This window comes from Hyla sarda, assembly GCF_029499605.1.
Source record: "Hyla sarda isolate aHylSar1 chromosome 1 unlocalized genomic scaffold, aHylSar1.hap1 SUPER_1_unloc_8, whole genome shotgun sequence".
Classification (NCBI taxonomy): domain Eukaryota; kingdom Metazoa; phylum Chordata; class Amphibia; order Anura; family Hylidae; genus Hyla; species Hyla sarda.
In genome coordinates, this window is record NW_026607594.1 from 199680 (window position 1) to 218484 (window position 18805).

Genomic DNA, 18805 nt, shown 5'->3' on the forward strand with positions numbered 1-18805 from the left:
CCATAGGAGACTATAACACTGCACACACTGATCTCTTATACTGATCATTGTTATCCCATAGGGACCTATAACACTGCACACACTGATCTCTTATACTGATCATTATTATCCCATAGGGACCTATAACACTGCACACACTGATCTCTTATACTGATCATTATTATCCCATAGGGACCTATAACACTGCACACACTGATCTCTTATACTGATCAATATTATCCCATAGGGACCTATAACACTGCACACACTGATCTCTTATACTGATCATTGTTATCCCATAGGGACCTATAACACTGCACACACTGATCTCTTATACTGATCATTGTTATCCCATAGGGACCTATAACACTGCACACACTGATCTCTTATACTGATCATTGTTATCCCATAGGAGAATATAACACTGCACACGCTGATCTCTTATACTGATCATTGTTATCCCATAGGGACCTATAACACTGCACACACTGATCTCTTATACTGATCATTGTTATCCCATAGGGACCTATAACACTGCACACACTGATCTCTTATACTGATCATTGTTATCCCATAGAGACCTATAACACTGCACACACTGATCTCTTATACCGATCATTGTTATCCCATAGGGACCTATAACACAGCACACACTGATCTCTTATACTGATCATTGTTATCCCATAGGGACCTGTAGCACTGCACACACTGATCTCCTATGCTGATCCCTGCAGAGCCATAGCTTTGCACGAATCAGCGAGATAGGGGCTCGATTGCTCAAGCCTGTAGCTCAGGCTTGGAGCAATCAAACCCCGATCGGACACTGCGGAGAGAGGTAAGGAGACCTCCGTCTGCGTCCCAGCTGATCGGAACATCGCGATTTTATCGCGATGTCCCGATCAGCCCGACTGAGCTGCCGGGAAGCGTTTACTTTCGTTTTCAGACGCGGCGATCAACTTTGATCACCGTGTCTGAAGGGTTAACAGCGCACGGCACAACGATCGGTGCCGCACGCTGTTAGCCCAGGGTCCCGGCTATCGTTAGCAGCCGGGACCGACCAGGTACGCCCAGAGTCCTTAAGAGGTTAAAGGGGTACTCCACTGCTCAGCATTTGGAACAAACTGTTCCAAACGCTGGAGCCGGGAGCTCGTGATGTCATAGCCCCGCCCCCTCAATGCAAGTCTATGGGAGGGGGCATGACAGCCATCACGCCCCCTCCCATAGACTTGCATTGAGGGGGTGGGGCATGACATCACGTCACGAGCTCCCGTGTCCAGCGTTCGGAACAGCTTATTCCAAACGCTGCGCAGTGGAGTACCCCTTTAAGTATATAATGTAAAGGAACAAGACTATTACAGTAAAGTGACCAGATGTCCCCGGACAAATGATGTCCCTAGAGGTGTCCCTGAATCCTGAATTACAAGAGCACTGCCCTGAATCTACATTGAGTAGTTATGTAAACTTTCACTGTTAGGGCCGTCCACACTATGGAATTTCCACCAGTGAAATTCTGCTTGCAGCAGAGTACTATTGTTTTCTCTAGAATTCTGCTGCACCATTCACACTGTGGAATTTATATGGTGGAAAATTCTGCAGCGGACATTCAAGATTCAGGACAAGAACGAACATGCTAATTCTTTTGGTGGAATTCCTTAGGACCACTTTATTATAAAAGGGGCATAATGTGTGTTTAGGGCTTTGTTTTTTGGGGGGTACAAAAAGGGGAAGTATTACAGTGTTAAAGCCACAGAAGAGAAGAGCCGTTTCCATTACTGCTTGGGGCCATATCAGTTTAGCGCTATTATTGTAAACCATAGTTATGACATCATATTTTCTAAAGTTAAGTAGATAGTAGTACAGATGGACACTTGGCACAGCAGCAGGCACAGGGGAAAGTGGCAAAATGGTACTGTTAAAGGGATGAGATGTCTGGGCAACAAACCATGCAGTCAAGTCGTGACTAGAAGTCATCTTGGTGGCCTGGCTCAGTTGGAAATGATGGGAAATGTGAACGACTCATAGACGACGTCGCCTTAGAGTCACCTGACATAACTGCACTGTAATCATTTATATGGTCTGCAGAGCCTGTGTACAGCTGGTATCTACCACTGTATGTGGGAATATTGGTCTTTGTATAGTTAATTTAGTAACAATATAGGGGTATTGGTCAATAGTCAGTGGTGATGGTAGTGGTCATGGTGTAGCAGTACTTGTCCTTTACTGATAACATGGAGACGAACAGTGTGCACACATTTCAGATTGTTTGGAGGTGCTGGACATTTATTTTTAGTTCTGGTATTGTTGGCAATGTTTGTTTTAGTATACATTATATTTCCCTACTGAAATTCTGCCACCAAAATAATGAGCTCACAGATTTTTATAGGCGGAATCCTCACTGCAAACATTGCCTCTATGGGGAAAGCAGTGTCTGCACGGTACCTCTATGGGGAAAGCAGTGTCTGCACGGTACCTCTATGGGGAAAGCAGTGTCTGCACGGTACCTCTATGGGGAAAGCAGTGTCTGCACGGTGCCTCTATGGGGAAAGCAGTGTCTGCACGGTGCCTCTATGGGGAAAGCAGTGTCTGCATGGTGCCTCTATGGGGAAAGCAGTGTCTGCACGGTGCCTCTATGGGGAAAGCAGTGTCTGCACGGTGCCTCTATGGGGAAAGCAGTGTCTGCACGGTGCCTCTATGGGGAAAGCAGTGTCTGCACGGTGCCTCTATGGGGAAAGCAATGTCTGCACGGTGCCTCTATGGGGAAAGCAGTGTCTGCACGGTACCTCTATGGGGAAAGCAGTGTCTGCACGGTGCCTCTATGGGGAAAGCAATGTCTGCACGGTACCTCTATGGGGAAAGCAGTGTCTGCACGGTACCTCTATAGGGAAAGCAGTGTCTGCACGGTGCCTCTATGGGGAAAGCAGTGTCTGCACGGTGCCTCTATGGGGAAAGCAGTGTCTGCACGGTACCTCTATGGGGAAAGCAGTGTCTGCACGGTGCCTCTATGGGGAAAGCAGTGTCTGCACGGTGCCTCTATGGGGAAAGCAGTGTCTGCACGGTGCCTCTATGGGGAAAGCAGTGCCTGCACGGTACCTCTATGGGGAAAGCAGTGTCTGCACGGTACCTCTATGGGGAAAGCAGTGTCTGCACGGTGCCTCTATGGGGAAAGCAGTGTCTGCACGGTGCCTCTATGGGGAAAGCAATGTCTGCACGGTGCCTCTATGGGGAAAGCAGTGTCTGCACGGTGCCTCTATGGGGAAAGCAGTGTCTGCACGGTGCCTCTATGGGGAAAGCAGTGTCTGCACGGTACCTCTATGGGGAAAGCAGTGTCTGCACGGTACCTCTATGGGGAAAGCAGTGTCTGCACGGTGCCTCTATGGGGAAAGCAGTGTCTGCACGGTGCCTCTATGGGGAAAGCAATGTCTGCACGCTGCCTCTATGGGGAAAGCAGTGTCTGCACGGTACCTCTATGGGGAAAGCAGTGTCTGCACGGTACCTCTATGGGGAAAGCAGTGTCTGCACGGTGCCTCTATAGGGAAAGCAGTGCCTGCACGGTACCTCTATGGGGAAAGCAGTGCCTGCACGGTACCTCTATGGGGAAAGCAGTGCCTGCACGGTGCCTCTATGGGGAAAGCAGTGTCTGCACGGTACCTCTATGGGGAAAGCAGTGCCTGCACGGTACCTCTATAGGGAAAGCAGTGTCTGCACGGTGCCTCTATGGGGAAAGCAATGTCTTCACGGTGCCTCTATGGGGAAAGCAGTGTCTGCACGGTGCCTCTATGGGGAAAGCAGTGTCTGCACGGTGCCTCTATGGAGAAAGCAGTGTCTGCACGGTGCCTCTATGGGGAAAGCAATGTCTGCACGGTGCCTCTATGGGGAAAGCAGTGTCTGCACGGTACCTCTATGGGGAAAGCAGTGTCTGCACGGTGCCTCTATGGGGAAAGCAGTGTCTGCACGGTGCCTCTATGGGGAAAGCAGTGTCTGCACGGTGCCTCTATGGGGAAAGCAGTGTCTGCACGGTACCTCTATGGGGAAAGCAGTGTCTGCACGGTGCCTCTATGGGGAAAGCAGTGTCTGCACGGTGCCTCTATGGGGAAAGCAGTGTCTGCACGGTGCCTCTATGGGGAAAGCAGTGTCTGCACGGTACCTCTATGGGGAAAGCAGTGTCTGCACGGTACCTCTATGGGGAAAGCAGTGTCTGCACGGTGCCTCTATGGGGAAAGCAGTGTCTGCACGGTGCCTCTATGGGGAAAGCAATGTCTGCACGGTGCCTCTATGGGGAAAGCAGTGTCTGCACGGTGCCTCTATGGGGAAAGCAGTGTCTGCACGGTGCCTCTATGGGGAAAGCAGTGTCTGCACGGTACCTCTATGGGGAAAGCAGTGTCTGCACGGTACCTCTATGGGGAAAGCAGTGTCTGCACGGTGCCTCTTTGGGAAAGCAGTGTCTGCATGGTGCCTCTATGGGGAAAGCAGTGCCTGCACGGTACCTCTATGGGGAAAGCAGTGTCTGCACGGTACCTCTATAGGGAAAGCAGTGTCTGCACGGTGCCTCTATGGGGAAAGCAGTGTCTGCACGGTGCCTCTATGGGGAAAGCAGTGTCTGCACGGTGCCTCTATGGGGAAAGCAATGTCTGCACGGTGCCTCTATGGGGAAAGCAATGTCTGCACGGTTCCTCTATGGGGAAAGCAGTGTCTGCACGGTACCTCTATGGGGAAAGCAGTGTCTGCACGGTACCTCTATGGGGAAAGCAGTGTCTGCACGGTACCTCTATGGGGAAAGCAGTGTCTGCACGGTACCTCTATGGGGAAAGCAGTGTCTGCACGGTGCCTCTATGGGGAAAGCAGTGTCTGCACGGTACCTCTATGGGGAAAGCAGTGTCTGCACGGTGCCTCTATGGGGAAAGCAGTGTCTGCACGGTGCCTCTATGGGGAAAGCAGTGTCTGCACGGTGCCTCTATGGGGAAAGCAATGTCTGCACGGTGCCTCTATGGGGAAAGCAGTGTCTGCACGGTGCCTCTATGGGGAAAGCAGTGTCTGCACGGTACCTCTATGGGGAAAGCAGTGTCTGCACGGTACCTCTATAGGGAAAGCAGTGTCTGCACGGTGCCTCTATGGGGAAAGCAATGTCTGCACGGTACCTCTATGGGGAAAGCAGTGTCTGCACGGTACCTCTATGGGGAAAGCAGTGTCTGCACGGTGCCTCTATGGGGAAAACAGTGTCTGCACGGTACCTCTATGGGGAAAGCAGTGTCTGCACGGTGCCTCTATGGGGAAAGCAGTGTCTGCACGGTGCCTCTATGGGGAAAGCAGTGTCTGCACGGTGCCTCTATGGGGAAAGCAGTGTCTGCACGGTGCCTCTATGGGGAAAGCAGTGTCTGCACGGTGCCTCTATGGGGAAAGCAATGTCTGCACGGTGCCTCTATGGGGAAAGCAGTGTCTGCACGGTGCCTCTATGGGGAAAGCAGTGTCTGCACGGTACCTCTATGGGGAAAGCAGTGTCTGCACGGTACCTCTATAGGGAAAGCAGTGTCTGCACGGTGCCTCTATGGGGAAAGCAATGTCTGCACGGTACCTCTATGGGGAAAGCAGTGTCTGCACGGTACCTCTATGGGGAAAGCAGTGTCTGCACGGTGCCTCTATGGGGAAAACAGTGTCTGCACGGTACCTCTATGGGGAAAGCAGTGTCTGCACGGTGCCTCTATGGGGAAAGCAGTGTCTGCACGGTGCCTCTATGGGGAAAGCAGTGTCTGCACGGTGCCTCTATGGGGAAAGCAGTGTCTGCACGGTGCCTCTATGGGGAAAGCAGTGTCTGCACGGTGCCTCTATGGGGAAAGCAGTGTCTGCACGGTGCCTCTATGGGGAAAGCAATGTCTGCACGGTGCCTCTATGGGGAAAGCAATGTCTGCACGGTGCCTCTATGGGGAAAGCAGTGTCTGCACGGTACCTCTATGGGGAAAGCAGTGTCTGCACGGTGCATTCCCATTTTGGTCTCCATTGGGTTAATGGCGCTCTACTTATGCACAATGGAAGCTTCTTCAGTTTTTGCGCTAGCTGTAAATGTGACAAGAACATCGCTTTATAGTTATCACATAACACTCACCGTGGGTTGGGTGACTGGAATATTATATACTGCTGGCTCTGAGGGTCTAGAGCTCCTTCTGTGGCTGCGTGACCGAGAGGGGACTCTTTTTTTGGGGGTGCTTGTAATTTGTGCTACATAAAGAGAGAAGAGTGAGAAACAGATATTCCAGGTGTTAGATACATGGAGCGACGTCTGACAACTTGTGAATTACTAACGACTTACCGTATTTTTCGCCATATAAGATGCACCCAATTTTAAAGGATAAAAATCCAGAAAATAAAGATTCTGAACCAAATACAATGTAAAGTATAGGACAGTGATCTTCAACCTGTGGACCTTCAGATGTTGCAAAACTACAACTCCCAGCATGCCCGGACAGCCAAAGGCTGTCCAGGCATGCTGGGAGTTGTAGTTTTGCAACATCTGGAGGCCCGCAGGTTGAAGACCACTGGTATAGGAGGTTATACTCACGTGTCCCTGCCGCACCGGACCTGTCACTGCTCGTCACCGATGTCCTGGATGTCGCCCTCCATCGCTGTCGCCGCATCCCCGGGGTGTCCCCGTCGCTCCGGAATGTCTCAGTATCTGCTGCCCGGTATCCTCACTTTCCGTTGCCGCCATCACGTCGCTACACAGGCCACTCCTATTGGATGACGGGACGGCGTGCACGACGATGTGATGACGACGAAGGAGAGCACCGGCCATGCAGGGGATCCCGGCCAGGGAGCAGACACGGAGGAGGCAGGTAAGGTTCCTCCCGGTGTCATGTAAGCTGTTCGGGACGCCACGATTTCACTGCAGCAGTCCCGAACAGCTTAACTGAGCAGCCGGGTTAGTGTCACTTTGGCTTCAGATGCGGCGGTCAGCTTTGATCGCCGCATCTGAAGGGTTAATACAGGGCATCAGCACAATCGGTGATGTCCTGATGTCCCGGCTGTTGATGGCCGCAGGGACCACCGCCATAGGACAGGGTTTAAATGTGTATTTGCCGTATAAGACTGTTTTGGGGAAGAAAAAGTGCATCTTATACCGCGAAAAATATGGTAGGCCAGGAATGTGTCAGCAATGGGATTCCACAGTGCACCCTACGGAATTTCAACGATGGGACGTTCCACTATTAAAATTCTGCGGCTGAAAGAATGAACTTGTTTATTGTTGGGGCGGAATCCGCTCTGCAGACATTGCCGTCTATGGGGCTGAAGAAAGATTCATCACCTCCTCCCCCTAGAACGACATCTCACCAAGTTGTACCCTGTACATTGAGTCCCTCCGGCTGTCGCTCTCAGGAACATCCGAATATATGAAGGATCAGGAATCCCCGAATCTCCAAATAATAAATCTTCTTTCCGCAGGAACTTCTCTCCAGAACACTCCGGATTGTTGAGCAGCTTTTCTACAGACAAAAGGATCAAAAAAGCCTTATACTCGTAGCAAGGGCTGTTTATGGTACCGCTGCTCAGGTCCATTCACTTCAATTCAATTGGACGGCAACACCCCCCAGAAATGGAGGACAAGGGGGGGATGTTTCTAGACAAAAGCAGCTAATTTTTTGGAATCCTGGATAATGCCTTTAAAATTTTAATATTTACAAAACAATTGCGCACTCCTACCAGAGACAGAGGGTACTAGGGGTCCCCATACCATCCAGAAAAATATCCTGTCCAGCTGCAGCATCATCTCTGTCCCAGCTGAAGCCAAGGCTGGGACAAAGTCCAGTAAGTGAGGGCGGGACTAGGACTCCTCTGTGCTCACTCCTGTCCTGTCTATCAGACTACAGCATATAAACAGAGAGGATGGGGTTACAGAGCAGCCTGCAGTGATTGGATGAAGAGACCCAGCACAGCACAGCAGGCTCAGGGAGGAAGTGAATGCATGGTGAGGGCTGGACTAGCATTCCTCTGTGCTCACTCCTGTCCTGTCTATCAGACTACAGCATATAAACAGAGAGGATGGGGTTACAGAGCAGCCTGCAGTGATTGCATGAAGAGACCCAGCACAGCAGGCTCAGGGAGGAAGTGAATGCATGGTGAGTGAGGGCAGGCTCAGTGCTTGCTTTGGGCATGCCCCTTCCTGAGCAGTGGATTTTGGAATAAGTAAGCAGCAGAATAGAGGGATTTGTGAGCTAAATACTCTCAATACGCTCTGAGGTTGAGCGTATTGAGAGTCATGTGATTTCAGCCATTGGATGTGTTCTCCGCAATGCTGATTGGCTGTGAAGAGTTAACTGGGGCTTCTACTCCTCAAACTGCTCCTCCCAAATGTTAGATGGGTGTCAGGTACAGTCCACAGTTTACCCAAACAAGGCTATTGGCCAGCTATAGATAAAGAGAAATAATTAAATAATAACTAACTAAATAAATACAGGGTGGGCCATATATAAGGATACACCTTAACCCCTTGGGGGCTGAGCCCATTATGACCCTAAGGACGGGAGCATTTTTTGCAATTCTGACCACTGTCCCTCTTAACATTAATAACTCTGGGATGCTTGTACTTATGAATTTGATTCCGAGATTGTTTTTTCGTGACATATTCTACTTTATCATAGTGGTAAATTTTTGTTGTTACTTGCATCACTTCTTTCCAAAATGTCATGAAAAATTAGAAAATTTAGCATTTTTCTAACTTTGAAGCTCTCTGTTTGTAAGGAAAATAGACATACCACATAAATTATATATTGATTCACATATACAATATGTCTACTATATATTTCAATCATAAAGTTGAGATGTTGTTACTTTTGGAACATCAGAGGCTTCAAAGTTCAGCAGCAATTTTCCAATTTTTCAAGTGAATTTCAAAAACTGAATTTTTCAGGGACCAGTTCAGTTTTGAAGTGAATTTGAGGGTCTTTATGTTCGAAATACCATATAATGGACCCCATTATAAAAACTGCACCCCTTAAAGTATTCAAAATGACATTCATGAAGTTTGTTAACCCTTTAGGTGTTTCACAGGAAAATTCTAAATCTTAATTATGTTATGTTACACTAACATGTTCTTGTAGACCCATATTTTTTATTTTTACAAGAGGTAAAAGGAGAAAAAGCCCCTCAAAATGTGTAACCCAAATTTCTCTTGAGTAAGGAAATACCTCATATGTGGATGTAAAGTGCTCTGTGGGTGCACTACAATGCTCAGAAGAGGAGTGACAATGGGATTTTGGAAAGTGAATTTTGCTGAAATTGTATGTCGCATTTAGGAAGCTCCTACGGTGCCAGAACAGCAAAAAACACCCCAAATGGCACACTATTTGGGAAACTACACCCTCAAGGCACGTAACAAGGGGTGCAGTGAGTATTTACACCCCACTGGCGTTTGACAGATCTTTGTAACAGAGGGCTGTGCAAATGAAAAATTATAGTCTTCATTTTCACGGACCACTGTTCCAAAAATCTGTAAGACACCTGTGTGGTGTTAAGGCTCACTATGAACCTTATTACGTTCCGTGAGGGGTGTAGTTTCCAAAATGGGGTCACATGTGGGTATTTATTTATTTTGCGTTTATGTCAGAACCGCTGTAACCAGCAGCCACCCCTGTGAAAATCACCAGTTTAGGCCTCAAATGTACATGGTGCGCTCTCTTTCCTGAGCCTTGTTGTGCACCCGCAGAGCATTTTACGCCCACATATGGGTTATTTCTGTACTTTGGAGAAATTGTGTTACAAATTTTGGGGGTCTTTTTCTGCTCTTATGAAAATGAAAAGAATGGGGAAACACCAGAATGTTAGAGTAAAAAAAGGAGATTTTTTATGCTTACCATAAAATCTCTTTCTCGAAGGATCCATTGGGGGACACAGACCATGGGTGTATGCTGCTGTCTCTAGGAGGTTCGACACTATGGCAACAAGAAAAGTCGGCTCCTCCCAGCAGGGTATACCCACCCAAAGGCACCTGAGGTAATCAGTTTTAGTCCCAGAGCAATAGGAGAAGACCGATAGGTCAAGAGAAAACCACAAACTTTCCGAGCAATCAGAAGAAAAGGCAACTGAACACACCTTCGGACAGATAACTGAAATAGGAACACCAGAAAAAAGGGGGGGATCCTTCGAGAAAGATTTTACGGTAAGCATAAAAAATCTCCTTTTCTCTATCGGCTCCATTGGGGGACACAGACCATGGGACGTACCAAAGCCGTCCCTTAGGTGGGTAAGCAATCAGACAGGTGGACGGTGGGACCACCGCTGTCTGCAACATCTTACACCCCAGAGTAGCATCAACCGATGCAAAGGCATGAATCTGGTAGCACCTTGAGTAAGTGTACAAAGACGACCAATCGGACGCCTTACAGAACTGCTAGGCCGAAGCCATGTAGTTGAGGGCCCAGGATGCCCCAAAAAACAGATGAGATGAACCAAACCCCTGAAGGGTGGGATCTTCCCCTTGCAGCGGTAAGCTGCCAAAAAGAGCAGACCGGATCCACCGAAAAATGGGGGTCGTAGAAGCAGGTTGTCCTATACAATGACCTTCTGGAAAAACAAAAAAGGGGGTCACACTGCCGAAAGGAAAGAGTGACTGAGAGATAAGTCCAAACAGCCTTCACCACAACCAGGTTGCGGAACAAACGCTTCCAGGAATGAGAAGGGGCCGGACAAGAGGACAATGTTCTCATTGAGATGAAAAAGTCCAAAAACCATCTCAGGTAAGAAGGACGGACCTGGACGGAAAACAACTTGCCCTGATATACCACCAGGAAGGGAGAATGGCAGGAGAGAGCTACCAGCTCTGACACCCTCCTAACAGAGGTAAGAACAATAAGGAACGCCACCTTCCGGGGAAGGAGACGGAAAGAAATGTCCCTGAGAGGGTCAAAAGGGGCGTCCTGCAGAGCACCTAAGACCAAGTGTAAGTCCCAAGGGAAAAAAGGGGACTGATAAGGAGGGGCAGCTTGTGCCACTCCCTGAACTAGGTTCGGACATGATAATTGAATGCCAAAGAACATTGAAAAAGAATGGAAACGGCCGAAAGCCAACCACGACCGGAGAAATAGGCTGAGTTTCACATCAACAGAAATAAGACCGCCAGGTATGGTGGTAAACCTTTGCAGAGGAAGGCTTGTGAGCCCTCAGCATGGTGTGAACCACTTGGGAAGAGAAATCGCGGGTCCTCCGAACCGCTGTCTCAAACGCCACGCCATCAAAAGCAGAGACGGTAAATAGGGGTGGCACAGGAGACCTGATATAGGAGGTCTGGACGATAGGGAAGGTGCAGAGCTAAGCAGTACAGGAGCCTGACCACGACGATGTACCACGCCCACCGGGGCCAGTCTGGGCCACGAGAATGGCGGGAACGCCCTCTGCTGTGAGTTTCCTCAGGACCCCGAAAAGAGAGGAAGGGGAGGAAACAGATAAGGTAGGGGAAAGCCTGACCAATAAACAGATAAGGTAGGGCAAAGCCCGACCAAGAAAGAGGAACGCTTAGTTGTGGCGGGACGTGCAGAGTTCCACGCCTGGAGCGCCCAAGAGGTTGCACTTCCGGATGAAGGGACCACTCGCCTTGGACGGCTGAGGACCGGCTGAGAAAGACCACATCCCAGAAACGCCAGAATGAAAAGCGCTGAGATGGCCGGAAACCTGAGTTCCGCCCAGAAGGGAATTTCCCAAGAAGCAAGCAAAGAAAGAATTGCCCTAGGCCCCAACATGTTGAAGGGGAAAAGGGACTCTCGAGGGACCAAGGCCCCAGACCGGCCGGTCCTTGAAAACACCTCCCCAGCCCGACAGACTGGCAGGGACGGGCAGGAAGGAGCGCCCCCGAAAAAGCAGGGGGGGAAACGAAGCCACCATAGAAGGGACCGACAAGACTGTCGAGTGACAATGGAGACCTGTCCCACCGGAAGAGAATCACCAATTGAAGAGGTCGGTGATGAAACTGGGCAAATGGCACGGCCTTCACGGCCGCCGCTAACCGACCCAGGACATCCATGCAAAAGCGAATGGAAACTGGAGCAGGGTGCCGAAGTCATCGGACTCTTGATAAGAGAGTCAGCCGATTGGTCGGCAGAGTTGAAAGCGAGCAGAGGCCGCGTCGAACTGGAGCCCCAGGAAAGTGGTTGGACTTGTCCCAAATGACCATTCAACCGAAGAGAGACAAGGTCTGGAGGTTGGGACCAAGACTCTCCAGGATCTGGGCCCTGGCTGGAACTCTGATCAGAAGGTCATCCAAGTAAGGAATCACGGGAACAACTGTTGTACGTAAAAGGCGCTATCACAGGCACCGGGACTTTGTTAAAGGTCCGCGGAAAAGTGGCCAGACCGAAATGGAAAGCCACAATAGAAAATGACCGTCTGGAACTGCAAAGCGGAGGTATCGCTGATGACCGAAACAATGAGTAGTGGAGGCAAGCATCCTTGATGTCCACCGAGGAACGAAAATTCCCCATGAACCAGGGATGCCAGCACCGAACGGAGAGACTCCATTCGGAATGGGAAGCAGAAGATGCTGGCTGAGATATTCGAACCAAGATTGGGCGAACAGAAACACCTTTCTTGGGGACCACAAAGAGGTTGGAATAAACCTCTAAAACATTTCCCTGAAGGAACCGGGACAATGAATGTGCGTAGTCCAGGCATCCCGTTAGAGTAAGAGACGACCAACCACCCAAGAAAGGTCGGCGGGTGGTGGCGACCCATCAGATCGAGGAAGGCCTACGGGTGCCCGATGGGGCCGCAAAACGGCCTGAACGGATAGCCGAGCTATGGGAGGGACAGGTCCGGAAGGAGGGAGCCCTCTTCCTGTGAAGGCGCCCGGCTGGACCCTTTGTTGGTATCTTGTGGTGGCACCAAAGGTCCGCAGAACCCGAAGGAGGACTTACGACAGAAAGCGGTTCTGTGAGCCGTATCCAGAGGTAATAAAGAACTCTTTTCCACCAGACGCCTCACTTCCTGAAGGCGGCATCCATATTCCAGGCTTTAAGCCACATGGAGGGACGGTGGCTACCAGGTAGCTTGTGGCAAAGGCAGCACAGTGGCTGCGCATGGAAGCAGAACACAGAAAATCTCCAGCTGCGGAGCATCGGAGAGCTAGATTAAATAAATCCTCCAGAGGGATCTTGAAGACTATCCTGCTGGAGATGGGAGACCATACTGAAAGGGCCCTTGACACACAGGCCGAAGCAAAAGCAGGAAGATCCTGCTGTCTCAAAGGCAAAGTTTGCCAAAGTCTCCACCTTTATGTCCGCTGGATCCTTGAAGGCAGCTGCACCAGCCAATGGCCAGGTAGGCACCTTAGAGAGGCACGAGACCAGCAGATCCACAGTTGGAGAGGAGGTCCACCAAGCAATGAGGTCCTTGGCGAAGGGATACCCGCAGGGTGTAAAATTCAGTGTGAGAACTGAAGGTCTTGGGTGCCGGTCGGGCATGAAGAAAAGGAGACTTCTGGAGCCACGTCCGAAGTTCCTGGGTCCTTTAGATGGAAGGTGTCTCTTATGGCCGAAACCAATGAGTACACCACATCAGGCATCAGTGCGTTCCTTTAAGTCTGAGGCCGAATCAGAAACCACATCTGCAAGTTCTCCAGGTGAATGGGAACGAAGTGAGACAGCCCTGAAAGAGGTCGGGCACGATGAAAGGAAACTTCTGGAGCCACGTCCGAAGTTCCTGTGTCCTCTAGATGGAAGGTGACTCTTGTTGCCGAGACCAATGAGTGCACCATGTCCGACATATCCGTGTGGTCCTCTGAAGCAGAGGCCGAATCGGAAACTTCATCCACAAGTTCTCCAGGTGAATGGGAACATGTGAGGTGGCCCTGGAAGAGGGGGAGACTGACCAGGTACGCGGGTTTGGAGAGCCAGAGCAGCGACCATGGGAGCATCCTCTGGGGGAGCAACGTATGCTACCGGGCGGAGTAACAGATCGATGTCTGTGAGGGGAGCGCCCATGCCTGCCAGAAGACTCGGAGGATGAGTCAGATGAAAAACACCCCCATGACGCTGTGAGAGCATCAGTATAGGAGGGGAGTGGTACCCTCCGGAGGGCCTCTCCAATGCAGTCACCTCATAACAGGAGACCTGAGCCAAGTCGGATATAGACTGGGGGAGGGAGAGAACCCAGGCTGGAGGGGCGGCCGAACCCACCGGGTCTGGTAGACAACCGGGGTAGAATAGCAGGGGGGTCTGGGGAGCAGTGGAGCAGGCAGAACAACTGGTTCAGCAGAAACAGACATTTTTGAGATACAGCTTTTACAGATATAATGAGTGGCTAACACTCCGGTTAACTGTTTAGGGGGAGCAAATGGTTTCAGCAGAACCAGGCATTTTGGAATTACAGCTTTTACAGCCAAATTGATGAACTAACTCTCCAGCTGTCTGTGCAGCCCAAGTCTGTGACCCCAGGGCAGCTGCTGTGAGGAGAACTCTGTTCTAGTGTAGACAAAGAAGGGAGAAATGCCGGCCAATAGCAAAAGAGGGGCGGGCCAGGAGCAGGGGCACTGGATTGGAGGCTAATTCGCGCCTCTCAGAAGCCCAGACAACAGAGGGGGCGGAGCTATAGCGCCTCAGCTTCTGACAAGAAGGTCAGTAATGGCGCCCACGCCCGCTCCTCTCCACGAGCGCACATGTCATTTGCATATGCGCTTGCGGGGAAGCGAGCGAGCGAGACGCCGCTGGCAGCCGACTGCTGCCGAAAGCGAAAGTAAGCCGGCGCTTCATGCGCCCGCATAGTAAAAACGCTGCAGCTGTCAGCCGCTTAAAGAAACATACACACCACACAAATATCGTTCAGGAAAGTGAAAAGTATGAATAAAGCTGTTCCCCAGTCCAAAAATGCTCCTGCTCACCCCAGCAATAAATATAGAAAAAAACCTGTCCGGGCCAGCCCCTGAGAAAAAGTGGGCAAAAAGTCAGGGTCTCCAGAGATTGCAAGGCTGCACCTAAGGGAGAAAGGGAATATATACTCACCTCAGTCAGAAGAACTTACCTAATGAAGTCTTCTATGAGGTCTTCAGTCAGCTTTAGTCACCTGCATCATGTCGGGCTACCATGTGCGAGCGAGGCGAGCAGAGAAATAGGGGACCCGGACCCATGAGGTACAAGCCTAGGCGCTGACCGTTGGCGAGAAGGGGTTAACAGCACATATACGCAATGTCTGTGCCCCCTCAATTGCAATGGGGAGACAGACAGTGAGCCGCAGTTCCTGAATCCCCACCTGAAAACATGAAAGAAAAAGGAATAAAAAACTAACACATCCCTAACTAGGAAAATAATAAAACATAAGACCTGGTCTGGAGAGAACTCCAGACCATGTCCACCTCCTTAAGACACTAAGCTAAAACTGATTACCTCAGGTGCCTGTGGGCGGGTACACCCTACTGGGAGGAGCCGACTTCTTTGTTGCCATAGTGTCGAACCTCCTAGTGACAGCAGCATATACCCATGGTCTGTGTCCCCCAATGGACCCAATAGAGAAACATATATTTTTTTTTTTTACACTAACATGCTCTAGTAGACCTCAACTTTACCTTTTCATAAGGGGTAAAAGGAGAAAAAGCCCCCCAAAATTTGTAACGCAATTTCTCCCAGTATGAAGATACGCCATATGTGCCCCTAAACTGTTTACTTGAAATACGACAGGGCTCCAAAGTGAGAGAGCGCCATGCGCATTTGTGGCCTAAATTTGGGATTTTTATAGGGGTGGACCCGGATGCAAGCGTTACACTTGTCTCCTCCACCAAAAATACTATACACTAGTTTTCCCCAAACAGGGTTCCTCCAGTTGTTGCAAAACTCCCAACATGCCTGGACAGTCAATGGATGTCCGGCAATACTGGGAGTTGTTATTTTGCAACAGCTGGAGGCTCCGTTTTGGAAAAACTGGCATAAAAGATGTTTATTTTTTTATTGGGGGGGGGGGGGGGGGGGGGCAACAGTGTAAGGGTGTAGTGTATATGGTTAAAATTTACTTACCAAAATTTTTCTTTCCATGAGTCCCGAGGCGGCACACAAAGGGTTAACATCTTTCTTTCCTCCTACTAGACAGAAGATATGGTCACAGGATTAATTAACAACAATCAAGTAAATTAATCAACCCAGGGCACCTGGCCCCCTAAACCTCCTATCTGATAAATGTAGCACAGAAACCAAGACACATGTGTAGTATGCAGCAAAAAAATTAATCTTTAATAGGGAGGGAATCTGTGCCGCCTCGGGACTCATGGAAAGAAAAATTTCGGTAAGTAAATTTTAACCTTCCATTTCATCCCTCGGCGGCACACAAAGGGATATGCAAAGCAGTAAATTAAAGGGGGGGGGGGTGTGTAAAGAGGAAGCCATTTCCAGCACGTTTCTGCCAAAGGACGCCTCCCTGCCAGATGTGAGGTCCAATCTGTAATGGTTGATGAAGGTGTCCGGAGATGACCAAGTCGCTGCAGGCATATTTCATCAAGGGAGACTTGCGCTAGATTAGCCCAGGATGTGGACATGGCCCTGGTGGAATGGGCACGGACACCCAAAGGAGAATCTTCCCCAAGGAGGGAATAACAGAAACAAATCACTGACTTAATCCAGCGTGCCAGAGAAGCTTTGGATGCTGGTTTCCCCTTATTCGGGCCTTGGAATTGCACAAAGAGAGTCTCTGACTGCTTGAACTGCTTGGTTCTATCAATATAGGAGAGAACAGCTCTTTTCACATCCAGAGAATGTAGAGAGACCTGTATTTCATTTTGAGGATTAGGATAAAAATCCGGCAAAAAAATTTCTTGACTAAGATTAGCATCAGAACATACTTTCGGTCTGAAAGATGGATTCAAACGAAGAACTAAACAGTCCTGTTGAGCTCTAAAATAGGGAGGAAGACTGGACAAAGCCTGGAGCTCCGAGACTCTTTTAGCTGAGGTGATGGCCACCAAAAACAGAGTTTTCCAGGAGAGGAATTTGACCTCAGACTCGTCAATAGGCTCAAAAGGATAACTTGTTAGAGCTTGAAGAACTGACGGTAAGTCCCATGACGGTATTGGAGGTGAAACTGAAGGTCTGAGGTTAGACATTCCTTTGAAGAATCTGGAGACTAAAGCATTGCTGGAAAAGATTCCTTGGAAAAAATGATTAATGGCAGCGAAATGCACCCTAAGGGTGTTAGGCTTCAAACCTTTGTCAAAACCATCTTTCAAAAATTCCAAGACTTGCGACAGAGATGGAGAATCAATGTGATGATCCGAACACCATGAATTAAAGATTTTAAAAACTCTGGAGTAGATTTTGAGAGTGGATGGCTTTCTTGAAGCAGCAAGGAGCTTGATTACATCCTCAGAGAACCCCCGGGAGCTCAGAGTTAACCTTTCAGCAGCCATGCTGTCAGTCTCAACTTGTGAAGGCCCGGATGGCATAAGCCTTCTTGGAGAAGTAAGTCCGGTAGAAGTGGAAGCTCCCAAAGACAGCCTCTCGAAAGCTTCCACGCGAGCTGGTACCAGGCCCTCCTGGGCCAGAACGGAAGGATTGCTAGGACTTTGGCATGTTCCTCCTTGACTTTCAGCAACATGCGAGGAATTAGAGGCAATGGAGGGAATGCATACAGGAATCTGTTGTTCCATGGAAAGGACAGACCATCTAGATGGTCGGGGAGGTCTTTCCGATAAATGGAGCAGAATGCAGGAATCTTCCTGTTCTCCCTCGTAGCCATGACATCCATTTCTGGAAGACCGAACCTCTGGACTAGCTGTTGGAAAATTACCGGATTGAGGCTCCACTCTGAAGGATTGAGAATCCTCCGGCTCAGAAAATCTGCACGAGAATTCAGGGATCCTCTGATATGAACAGCATGAAGATCTATCAGGTGTTCTTCTGCCCAGGCCATGAGAGGGCGACATTCCTCCATCAACTGGGATGATCTCGTACCTCCCTGCTTGTTTAGGTAGAATACGGAAGGGAGATTGTCCGATTGTATCAGGACCCGACGGCCCTGTAACAAAGAAGAAAAATGGATTAAGGCCAGACGTACCGCTCTGAGCTCTCTACAGTTGGAAGACAGAGACGCCTCCGTCTTATCCCAAGTGCCCTGAACCCATTCGAACCCAAGATGTGCTCCCCAACCGCTGGCAGAGGCATCTGTGGTAAGGAGAACCTGAGAGACGGCTCGCAAGGATCTGCTCAAAGCGACCTTGTCCGGACGTAACCACCAGGCCAGATCCTGCAACGTAGAAACCGAGAGAGACATAGGCCTGTCTAAACCCCAGGTTCTCCTGTTCCACTGGTTCAAAATATCTAGTTGAAGAGGTCTCATGTGAGCTCTTCCCCATGGCACTGCGTCTAGAGCAGACGTCATTAAGCCTAAAACGCTCATGGCAGACCTTATGGATAATTGCGAACAATTCAAGAGACAGGTTACCTCGGACTTCAGCCTGAAGAGTCTGTCCTCCGACAGAGAAAGCCTCATGTTGACCGAGTCGATCACAAAGCCCAGAAACCTCCCCTGTGTAGTTGGAGATAGACTGGACTTCTGGAAGTTGATGAGAAACCCATGGTCTTGCAGAACTGAGATGGTTAGATGAAGATGATGCAGCAACAGATCCTTGGAGTGAGCTAGTATCAGCCAATCGTCCAAATATGGAATTAGATTCACTCCCTGCAGACGAAGATGAGCGGCCAGAATAACAGCTACTTTCGTAAAGACTCGAGGTGATGACGACAGGCCGAAAGGGAGGCACGTAAATTGGTAGTGACAGATTTCTTTGTCTACTACAACCGCCAACCTCAGGAATCTTCTGTGAGATTTTAGAACTGGCACATGAAGATAGGCATCTTTCATGTCGATGGTCGCC

At 49.7% G+C, this 18805-nt stretch overlaps 1 protein-coding gene across 1 annotated transcript in view; it reads left to right on the forward strand.

The window, feature by feature from the left end:
• LOC130298279 (zinc finger protein 850-like) overlaps positions 1-18805 on the forward strand; it is a 232337-nt gene that overhangs the window by 193235 nt on the left and 20297 nt on the right. The gene's annotated exons all lie outside the window — the stretch shown is intronic.